The sequence below is a fragment of the Lynx canadensis genome, chromosome A3 (genome assembly GCF_007474595.2).
Source record: "Lynx canadensis isolate LIC74 chromosome A3, mLynCan4.pri.v2, whole genome shotgun sequence".
Classification (NCBI taxonomy): domain Eukaryota; kingdom Metazoa; phylum Chordata; class Mammalia; order Carnivora; family Felidae; genus Lynx; species Lynx canadensis.
The window spans coordinates 128,077,227-128,089,470 of NC_044305.1; positions in this window are offsets into that span (position 1 = coordinate 128,077,227).

Here is a 12,244-nt window from a genome sequence, read left to right on the forward strand (position 1 = left end):
TTTCTACTTCTTTATTTTTACTTGTATTTGCACCGCGTTGCTTCATTTCTTGCGGGACAGCAGGCGTGGTAGGATTCTTGAAGACGGTGCGGGGATGAAAACGTGCGTGCTCTTAAGGAAATGCCCCCCTCCTTCCTCTTTGAACTCGGGTTTGCCCATCTGGAACATGAGACCATGAGATGAAGTGGCCTGTCGGGTTCTCTCCCCGGGGACGTTTCCCGAGTGTATCATTCTGTAAGCTCCACGGGTTATCACTGCAAAGAAGGAGCTGAGCCTGTGGCTCTGGGGAATTCTAAGTTTCTAGTTTCCAGTCCAAAAATAAACAGGTGTTTGAGTTCAAAGAGTGGTGCCTCCCACGGGGAGAGCTCACTCGACGGCGAGAAAGCCTGTCCAGGGATGGTCTCAAAAAGCCGGCGCTATAGCCGCATGGAACGATTTGCCTGAAAGTATGCAGCTTTGCCAGTGAAAGGGAAAGGCTAGAGGCGCACTGCGGCGGAGGCTTGAGCAAACCCAAAACATCTGGCCTCTTAGCCAAACCCTCAGCACCCCCAGTCTCCACCCTCGCAGCCGGGCACAGGGGCAAAGTGAAACCGGATCCCCATCTGCTCCTGCTCCGAGACTCCAAAGGGTCCCAGGGTGTGCTGGCGACCAGAGAACGATGCTGGGAGTGACATCTAGGCTGTACCTCGTGTCCCGGCACGGTTGTTACCAGCACCCCCTCTCAGCCTCAAGAGTCATAGGTAAGTTGGCTAGATTGTAAGAGAAATTGTACGGTCACCCTAGCCAGAAGGGCATAAGGGCTACCGGTCATGCAACCCAGAAACCAAGGCCATCAGCTTCACAGCTTGGTAAGCCATGTTTGGGAAACCTTATGCGAAAGAGAGAGACATCCGAAATCAGCAAAGCATTGAACTTGTATCCTGTGCCTGCTCTGAATTGGACAGAACTGCCTAACGAACTCCTCGGCACAGGCTTCAAGGCCCATGACCGACTTTTCTAATGTCTTCTGTTACTCTCCTCTCCCTAGCCCCACGCTACCAGAGGGGAAGGAAAGTGCCACCCTAATGCTATTTTGAATTTTTTTTTTAACATTTATTTATTTTTGAGACAGAGAGAGACAGAGCATGAACGGGGGAGGGTCAGAGAGAGGGAGACACAGAATCTGAAACAGGCTCCAGGCTCCGAGCTGTCAGCACAGAGCCCGACGCGGGGCTCGAACTCATGGACCGCGAGATCGTGACCTGAGCCGAAGTCGGCCGCTTAACCGACTGAGCCACCCAGGCGCCCCTAATGCTATTTTGGAACAGACAAATAAACGGACGACTCATGAACACCTGGAGAGAAACCAAGAAAGTGTCATGCCCTTCGGAACCCCCATGTGCGCTTTAAGAATAAGTTATTTTAAATGCATTCCCTTCTTAACGGGCTCCCTGGCCTGGGATATCAGTAAGATCCAGTAGTTGAAATGAACCCATATTCAAGCCAGACGACTCACAAACTAGGTCATGTTCTCCTTATGGACAAGTTGGAAACTAGCACAGCTGCAAGGTTCATTTGCTAACGAACCAAAGCAAGCCAACCAGAGGGCCTCCCCGGGCTCAGTGCTCCGCAACGATTTAATTAGCGCTTGGACAAGGAAGTGGGTGGTGGGCAGGTCCACTACGTGGGGGGAACACCCTGGGGACGAAGGTAATCTTGAGTGACAGTGAAGTCAGGGCCCACAGGATGCACAGAGGCTGGGTGATGGGCCTCACTTAACGGAACTCAACAGAGCAGCTGTAAATGTGAAATGCAGTTCCTCGGTCCGGCCTAAAGACCCAAGGAAAAGATGTGAGGTGGAAGCTGAGGGTCTCAGGGCGAGGCCAACGTCAGTGAACTAGTTATAATGCCCGGGGATGAGGTGGCCCATAGCCCATAGCAGACTGGACGGTTCCAGCCTGATAACAAATCCAAAGGTCAGAGCCAAGCGGAGCGAAGACCCTCCCAGAGAAGGTAAGGGCATGATCCAATGTGCTGTGGGGGAGCCAGAACAGCCAGGGGGCAGCATGGGCGAGTTACACAGGGAGATGGCTTGAACCCAGTGTGTGGGAGGATTCTGACAATCTCAGCCATCCACAGCTGGCACGGTCTACCTTGGTAGGTGGTGAGCTCCCTGTCACTGGAGGCATGCAAGCACAAGCAGGAAAACTGTAGCCTGCAAGTCTTTGGAAGCAGGAGGGTTCCGTCAACAGGAAGAGTCCGTTCATTTTCAGGGTCGTTTCCAGCTCAGAGCCTGCCACATAGTGGGTATTTAAAAATACCTGTGGGATCGATCAGCTGTGGGCTGATCTAGCTACTCAGCCGGGGACCCGGTATCTCCCAGGCCAGGACCATAATCCATCAGATGAACGAGCCATTCCCTCCTCTATCAACTGGGGGGGATGGATTTTGTCTTCCCTCCTCACCCCTCGGGGCTGCTATGAACTCAGACTCAAGGAGAATTTTATGTCGCGAAGATCAACTTAACGGAAGAATTTGGCTCTGAAAGACGACTCGAAGGCACCGCATAAAGGCTGGGCTCGCTTTCTATCCTCAGCCCTGGAATGGAAGTCTCGCGGTGAGGAGATTGCTCTCGTCGTAACAATTCTGACGAGAAAAGGAACCCCAAAGAGTTTGGCTCCAGCCTTTCCAAGGAAAAGACATGGGAGTCTTCAAAGGCAGATAAAGTAATTTGTATTTATATGAAGTCAGCAAGTTCTCTTTTTTTCTCCCCAGTTCCCACAATTTAGACTGTTAAAAGAACCATTTTACAAAACAAACCACTCTAAATAAAGAGAGGAAATCAATCCCAGCGTAGACCTTGTTTAAAGAAATCATTTCAAATCCCACACAAGAAAAACATACACAGGGCCTGATAAATGCTCTGGAAGCCAGCAGGGCCAGGGAGGAGTGTGGGGCCGTCTGGGGCAGAAACGTAAACACACGCGTGCGGGGCGGAAAAGCGTGACCAGCTCCCGTGGCCTCGGGTGGCCACAGGACGGGTCTGGCAGGCGGGGCACCCGGGGGGCCACAAGGAGAGGCAGGCAGGTGGGGGTGAGCAGGAGAGCCCTGAGTCGTGCACCCAGCCCGGGTCAGGGTCCCCAGGTGGACAGAGGCCAGAGGACCCCGCCTGGAGAGCTCCGGGCAGCCTCAGCAGTTTCAGAAGGAAGGCCGGACCTGCTGGCCACGGCTCGTCTGTGCCGCTGGCGGGCCTTCTCAGAAGAGCTCTGAGATCCTGCCTCTGCTCCGAGCTGCCGGGAGACTCTGTCCCCACCTACCAAACACAGGTGAGGACACCAGCCCCAAGCCCGCCCCAGAGCCTGCGGCAAGTGCTCGGTGAGGAAGCGTTACTTTCTTCGATGAGGTTCTTCTCCGTCTGGCTCCATCACCGGCCCCCAGCCCACGGCCCCGCTGTTTCCAACAAAACCCTCACAGCCTCCAGCCCCGCCGGACGGACCTCCCGCACTCTTTAAATATCCCAAGGTCTGGCCTTGGTATGGGTTCTTCTCTCTGCTCGGAAACCTCTCCCCTTCCCATCCCGACACGCTCCTAGCCGGCTATCCCGTGTGCTAGGAGCCTGGTCTGAAACTCCAGGCTAGAACGAGTTGTTCTCTAGATCTTCCTACCCCACGCACGGCTTTTTGTGCTGGATTGACAAGAGCCGCTCTCTTGTCGGTCTCCTCTGCTAGGCTGTGAGTGAGCTACTTGAAGGCAGGGGGGAGGCTCTGCTCCTCGATGAATCTTGCAAGCTTTTCACAGAGCCTGGTAGAGGGGGAAGAAGGGGGCCAGGAGATAGGGAGGGGCTGCAGGCAAAAGGTCTGCTTACGAGAGGCAAGATGAAGGAGGACGCATGGAACGCAGGCTAAAATGGAAGCAAAGGACTAGAAGCCAGGAGCCCCCTCGGCATCCCTCGTCCAGCCTCGGCAGCCACTAGGACCCTTCCCTGAGCCAAACGTCCCACACCCACGTCTCCAGCACTTGTGGCTTCCTCCCTGAAGACTCTCAGTACCTGTCATCTGCCCATCTTGCAAATTCCCTTTTCCTCCAAGAAACGTTCCCTGACCCTGGGTTAAGTTCATTACCCTCAGCTTTGAGCTTCTTCCAGCAGTGCCTCTGTCACAGCACCTCCCCTGTCACCCCTGGTGTGATCATCGGCTACCCTGGCCATTGATCGCATCAAAGATTCCCAGGGACCTTCCACAAAGAGCTCTGGTCCCCAGGACTTCGGGTCGGGAACCGGCTGCTCTGGGCAGTGTGAGGCTGGTCCTCCGCCACACATCCAGCAGGTGGTTCTCAGGCAGATGGCACCAAGCTCACTCCTCTCATATCCCTGTTGTCTCAACGTTGTTCCCAAACATGCCACATTTAGCAGCCGCCGTCCTGTGTTCCCTCCACCGCAGAAATACAAGAGAGTGATCATCTGGGGCCCAGGATGGAATGTTCAGCTGGCGACAGAAGGTGTGAAGATGCACAGTTAGATTCCTGTTAAAAAAAAAAAAGTCCTAATAAATTTCTCTATTTCAGAATCGATTGCTCTTGTTCATGCAAATTCCCTCTGTTACTATAGGTGTTTATTTCTCGAGCTTCCGGCCAGGATGTGTGCAGAACTAGGAGGCTGAGCTCCTGGGAGAGACTGTGCAAGATGCCTGGCACAGGGCAGGCTCCCTGACGTTCGTGGAAGGGATGAAACGAATGAGTGAATGAATGTAGAGGCCCCTCAGGCTAAGTTAGTGACCCCCTTCCCTCAACCCCCTATCCTCTCCTAATAGCATTTGTCACTTCTGCACACCTGTCCACCCATCAGGCTGCAAACCCTACAGAGACACGGTCCGTGTCTGCATACACCCGGCTCCCGTCCGCATCCCCAACGCGAAGCTCAGCGCCAGACTCACAGTTGGCACTCAGTAAGTATTTGAATTAATTGCGCAATTAACTCATGAATAGCACCAGGGAGAAGAGAGAGCGGTGGGCACACTGTTCCCCCCGCTCAGCCTCCATGTTCTTGTCGGCCGAGTGAAGTGTTAGTCTCTGAAAATCTGTTCCCGATACCTCTGTGGCAGCCCTTACTCTGTCGAAATTGCCTGTTTATCTGTTCGCCTCTCCTGTAAGACTATGAGCTCCTCAAGGTCAAGGACTGTATCAGTTTTGATCCCGTACCCCCAGCAGCCAGCACAGTGCTGGCATCTAAGAATACTAAGCAAATGTCCATCCAACTGAAATTTCTCAAGGTCCAGATTCCCAACTACCACCTCCCTTAGGAGCAAAGCACATCCAGGCCAAACGTTATCCTGTGTCGCAATGACACTCAGCTGAAAATCTCTGTGCCAGGATCCATGCCTGGCACTGGGAAAACAGAGATGGAAACAACTTAATTCCCGCCCTTAGGGAGCTCCTGATCAGGTTGAGAAAGGGAGATGGTCATGGGATCCAGGACCACACTGTGTGGTGAGCACAGAGCCGAGGTAAGGAGCTTCCTCTGGGCCGTGGGCCTATGGGACGATCTTACATCCCAAGGGAAGACAATTTTGCCTTGGAAATTCCGGTCTGAATTTTGCCTTGGAAATTGCCTTGGAAGTTTTTTTTTTTGTTTGTTTGTTTGTTTTTTAATTTTTTCAACGTTTTTTTTTATTTATTTTTTTGGGACAGAGAGAGACAGAGCATGAACGGGGGAGGGGCAGAGAGACAGGGAGACACAGAATCAGAAACAGGCTCCAGGCTCTGAGCCATCAGCCCAGGGCCTGACGCGGGGCTCGAACTCACGGACCGCGAGATCGTGACCTGGCTGAAGTCGGACGCTTAACCGACTGCGCCACCCAGGCGCCCCTGCCTTGGAAGTTTTAAGTGCAAAATCTATTTGCACTTAAAAACAAAACAAAAGAAAACAAAACCTCTCTGAGTTTAGCAGGTCATTGGGAATATGCCCTGGGATATTTGCCAGCCTTCACTAGCTGGAAGTTCATACCTTGAGTCCCGGCAGGGCTCACAGCTGTGGCTGGGGCTTGTCTTCTTCCCAAAAGGGCAGATTTCCCTTACAGGCCCAGGGAACCAGGAACACAGCTACGTGGGCTCCATCCATGGCGAGTAGACTGCTGGTGAATTGCTGGACCTTCTCCAACAACCCACCCCTAGAAAAAGGCAGCAGCAGAAGAGCTTCTCACTTCCCAGGGTGGCTCACAGATCCAAGAGGAAAGCAGGCCCAGGACGGACATTCATTCTGGTTCCTCATTTCTGCTGATCCCATGTGGTCCAGAGCCCGGCCCCAACCTTCTGCGTCAGGTAGGGTTGATGTGAGCCTCGGAAACCAACTCTGGATAGCTTAAACCAAAGGGACTTTGTTAGAAGGATGTCAAGAGCTTCACCTAACAGACAGATGGCCGGGAAGTGAGCCCAGGGAGCTCCACGGCTCAGGAAGCAGGAGGGAAGATACACAACAGCCCCCTCACAGCGGAGTAGGTCAGGGCTGTGGCCGCAGTCTTGCCCCACGGGGTCCACCCACGTGACCTTCAACCACTCCCTTCCCCCCACCCACTCACTCAGGAGGCATTCGGACTCCAAATCCGGCAGACAGCACCTGATTCACTGTTCCCTGCTATACTGGGGCAGGACAGGGAAAACCCAGCTCTTAAGCTTCCATGGTGGAAGATTTTTACCGGAGTTTATCCTTCTACCAAGACCAGACATTCAGGGTACATTGACCCCAACGGGACACTGGATTGTTACCATAAGGGACATCAGATGCTGCTCTTTCGGGAATCCTGAGGTTCTACCCCATTTGTGGCTGGTCCAGAATTGTCACTCAGTATTTTGCTGAGTGGGTTAACAAAGAAAGAAAGAAAGAAATCTATATCATGGAGATCATAGTTTTTTTCTCTTTTAGGTTATTGTGAGTGGTAAGGGGTAATTTGTGAAAAGACCATAGGAGAGCATCATAAGCAAACACTCACTAAATATTCAGTTCAACACACCCACACGCTGCAGTCCTGGTATGGCATGTACCCAGTGTAGACAGGAGACGTGCTCAGAAAAGGGACTCAGACGGATGATGTCTGTTACGTGGACGCGTGGACGTGGGAAAGAGTCCCATTTCACACCCGTGAGCTGAGAGGAAAAAGTCTGACAGCATCCAGTGTTGGCGATGATATCGAGCAAGAGAAACACATTTTTTCACCATCATAAGTGCGTGCAACATGTTTCGGAGAGCAATTTGACAATACCTAGTCGTGTTGAAGATGGTTACACTCTATGAGCCAGAAGTCATTTATATAAATATACATACGTGTACATATTTGTATATGTGTGTGTACACACACACACACACAAAGAAAAAAATTGCTGATGGACTCTACAAGACATATATAAGATATTTGAAGCCATTTTGTTCTGAGAGGAAAAATCAAGGGGACAAATGAATATAGATCAACAAATGGTAATATAGTCATATTATTGGGCCCTACAAAATGAATAAACTAAAGCCTGCTTATAAGCATGGATGAATCTCACAAATAATTTAGAGCCATATCCTGGGAGGACATTCCTGCATGAGGCAATCAGTCACAGATATGACACATATAGTTATTTTCTTGTTTCTTAGGAAGATAGTGGAATATGGCTGTCTTTCAACCTTTCCATATATTCAGAAAAAGGATTTTGGCCCACTCTAATGAATTGGGAAGATATCTATTTTGTTTACAGTTTAGAGACCAAACAGTCAGTAATGTCAATTCTGGCAATCATAGGTAAGGCCCAAGCCGAGAACAGGGGTTGGACTGCCACGATGAGAAGATTTCCACATCACCCCGGGAATCCCCGACGCATTTCCTGAAAGCCTGCATCCATCATGGCAGCCAGGGTCTCCCCAGCCCTGTCTGTCTCGCTCCCTCACAGTGGGCAGGGGAGAAGGCAGGCATTTCAGAATCTTGCTGGTAAATCATCCCCATACCTTTCAACCTCTCTTGCTACCTAAATCCAGCCCTCTCTTCAGAGCTCACCCGTAAATTCTATCAGCCTTTAGAACCTGTCCACATCCTTAAGTGACACATGACACGCTGTCTAATTGTCCTCTAATTCACCTCAGGTGGCTGGGAAGGTGTGAACATTAGGTGCCGGGACAGTGGCAACGTTGGGATAAAGATGAGCTAAAGATGACTTCAGTACATGAACGTCGTTCTGTAAGGTGCCTGTACGACTGGTTTGGGCCGGGAAACTGAGCATGTGTACTGAGCCCTGTTGATATTGTCAGTGCACACATCGTAGAGAAATTCCCCTGTGTTCAATCAGAAGAATTCTGATTCCAGAAGTGCTGGAGGGGGTGTGACAAAAAAGCTGAACTCTGATCATAGGTGTTCAAGGAGTTTGCCCCTCCCCCCCGCCTACTGCTCCCCTTTGGAAGATGGCTCCACCTTCCATCCGGCTACCCAGACCAGAACCTATAAGGGGTCCCAAACACCTCCTTTTCCCTCACCCTGTCACACTTAAACTGATGCTGAGGGACCTGCCCACTATGCATTCTTACCATCTCACGTCCGTCCCCTCCCACTGCCGTGCATCCCCTAGCACCCACACCATTGCACGCCCCGTAGCGAGCAGTCCACCTTAACCCTCTTCTTCTCTGCCGCATCCTCTTCATGCTTCAAAAGCGGGGATCCTAATCCACTGACACATCCTGTAGGAGAAATTTCAAGCTCTCAAGTATCTTCTGTGATCCACCCCTGCCTCTACTCCAATATCATCTCCCACCATCTCCTTCCATGCCATGTTCTGTATGGAAGTGCTGGGAATTTCTAGAATTCTCCACACTGTTGTATACCCCTGAGATTCGGCATATGCCAATACCTCTGACTAGAAGGCCTATCCTCTCACGTAGTCCACCTGTTGTCCCATATTCATCCTTCAAGACAGCTCAAGACCTATTTTCTCTATGGCGCCTCCCTGACTCCCCCGCTATGGGAGCATTGAACTTGTCCTCCCTTGTGTCCATCCGCCTCCATTATGGTCAATGGCACTGAATTGTTTATATGTCTGCCTCTCCCACTGAACCATATGTCAAACTCCAGAGTTTGTCCAGTGTCTGATTTATCTCTCCAGCCCCACCATCTACTACAGAGTTCAGGAAATGTTTGTGGGATGCATTTTCTAGAAACTTAAGAGGAAAATATGATAGTACTTGGTGACTCATTAATAATTTCGTCTGAATTGAGCAGGCCTGGTCTTACATGAAGAACAAACCACGAGTTCAAACTCAAGAACCTAGAATGGGGCAGATAGGGGACCAAGGAGGCAGATCAAAGTAAATGGTTTAGAAGAGCCCCAGACAAAGATGCATAAGCAGAATCCTTTAAGAATTGGATGAAAGTATGTAAGCTTCTGCCCCCCCAAAAAAAAAAATACTCATGTACATATGTACATTCAAAGGTTCACCGCTACTCTTGGAATCATGGGCCCCAGGTATAAATGCCTAGTGCAGAGTTGGAGGTAGAGCCCAGATTCTCCTGGAGCAGTAGGACCCCAGCTTCCTGGTTCCTAGAAGCCCGGGGTATAACTGCCCAGAGTTCAAGCTCCAAGCTGATGAGCATCATGAGTAGTGGTCCTGGAGCAGGTGGCGATGTCGGACAGGCGATGTCCCAAGGCTCTGGGTCTGATCCTGTGTCCAGCGATCACTCCCACAGAAGCTGTATTAGCAAAGTCACATGGTTAAGGTTTTGTTTTTTTTTTTTCTTTTTTCCTGATTTGATTTGACCAATTTTACGAGCAAACAGAACTGGGGGTAGGGGGAGCAGTAGATAATGAGAGAGATCCAGTCCTTACTCCCCACCCTGAACCCAACGGGAGATGTAAGACACAGATATAAAATCACAATAAAGTGAAGAAGAAAGTGCCAAGTTTTAAGAGAATGGGCTAGCCAAGATGTAACAGGGAGCAGGGGCCTGACCTGTATTTTCGAGAGCACACAAAATTTCCCAAGATAGAAAGGAAGTAGGGAAAAGAAGGAAGACAAATCTCCAGGCCATGAGGCCTGGGAGAGCAAACATCATGCAGTGGCAAATGTCAGGATGCTAAGGCCCCTGCACCCTGGTGGCGGGTGCACTCCTCCTGGGGGTAGCGGGGAGGTTGGTCTCCCCTGGAGAAGACTGCTAGGCTCCTGAATACATACCCCCTGCCCAGTCCCCCAACTGCCAGCTCACTGGCAACCCTTTCTCCCAACTCCGAGCGGCTGGTCAGGTGAGAAAAGAGGAGTGAGGATGAGCGTAGCCATCTTAGTCACCAAAGAGCAGGCAGCAAGTCCTAGAAGAGCCCTTAGGCTTGGAATCAATCTTCTGGCTGCCTGGGGTCCTCACCCCATGTTCTCTGGTGTTGATGCTGCACCCCCCAGTTCCCAGAAGGGCTGTAGTCCCGTGCTTCTGCTCGGCTGGCCCTTCACGAAGATGGAAGTAGCCATACAAGAGTCTCCACAGCGACACTCCAGTTGCCCACCCTCCAGGAATCCACACACACCATAGAAGCACATCTTCTCGGTCACCCTTACTTTCACATGATTGAAGAGGGGGGCACAGAGATGAGATTTGAAGGACTGGTGAAAAAAAACCTCTCTGAACCCTGAATCCTACATTTATTGGCCTCAAAACCTTAGGAAAGTTACTCGGCACTGCAGGCTTTAGCGGAACCCAGCCACCACCTTTCCGAAATCTCTTTCCCTTATCGTCTGGGCCCCTGGGGTTCTCTCCGCTCTTCTCATGTCTGCTTCTTGCTCGGCACCAGGCCGCCTCCCCCTCGTTCTCCAGAGCCCTTCCGCCTGCCATGGTCTGCACCCTTCAAGGGGCAGGTCCTTGAGGGCAGGGCAAGGACTTTTGGCCTTTGGTTTCAGAGCTCCTGCGACCTCTTGGCATCCCCCCCTGTGCATCCCCACATCCCCCGAGGGGTACGTTTGGCCACCAGCTTCTCTCATGGTCAACCAATCCTCTCTAAGGATTCCCTCCAGGACCCCAGGGAGAAGCTCATCTCGAACTATTTTTTCATGCAACAAAATGATTGCTACCAAACTGTTAATCCCTTCTTCTCATACTTGTAGGTGCACATTCTCAGTGCCTCGTGCTATCCTCCCATGTCACAGGTGAGTGAGCCAAAGTCCAGAGAGTCACAGAAGGAAATGGAGACCCAGCAAGGGCCAAAATCCAGGTCTCCTAACCCCCACTGTCTCCCTAGCCGTTCCCACAGAAGTTCTCAGGATTCACACACTTTGCAAAGAAAGTCACATGCCTTCCCAGCTTCCTTCCCAAAGGTATCCCGAGGATCTGCTGAGATAGTACGTGTGGCAGATCTTTGAGAAGCGTAAGGTGCCGTAGAAACACGAGTTTCAATTACAGCCAAGCGTCTGCAAGTCACGTGGCTACTCCACACCTTTCTTTTTTTTTTTTTTATTTTATTTTTTTTCTTAACCGCAGAAGAGCATAAAGCGGGGTCCTTCCTGAGAGAGGCTGCTAACACCTTGAACATGAGGAAATCCTTCCACCACAGACCAGCTCCAAGCTGAACAGGGAGAATTGTTTGGAAGGGGCTCTCATTTCCTCCTTCCTACCCCCTCCCTCAGGCAGAGTATTCAACAGGCACTAATTTCACTTTATAAATGGAAACTGAATCACTGCATTCCAGGCTGGAAAATGATTGGAAATGAGAGTATGTCCGAGGTCAAGACCTAGCCACTTCCTCTCTGGACAGGAAGTGGACCCTCCAAATGGTCCTGCAGGGCCTCTCACTGATAAGAGGCCGGCTTTGGCCCTGGGCTGGGAGAGCTCTCTGCTGTTTGCAAGTCGCACTTTAAAGGAGAGAGAGAGAAAAAAGAAAAACCCGGATGTCCCTCTCTAAACAGGGATGTCAGCTCAGGAAGGAGGGATTGTGCAGCTGCGTTTTTGCAGGGGGTTGTCGACAGCATACGAATTGTTTAAAATCTGTTGTAAACACAGGCATAGAGTTACGGTGAGTCAGGCAACAGTGCTGTGTCCTCTCTCAAGCACTGCAACAGGCCTCCCAGAGCCACCGGGGCCCTGCTTACACAACTGGCTACTCCACATTGTGAAGATACCAGGAAACTCAAGCCTCTGGAGGTCATGGCTTCCCAGGCCCTGGGCAGGGATCACCAGGGGTGAACGGTTTCCCCGTGTGTGTGTGGATGGACCTTGGGAGCAAAGGCAGCGAAGGGGGCTGGGAAATGGAGCTAGATTTGCTGGTCTGC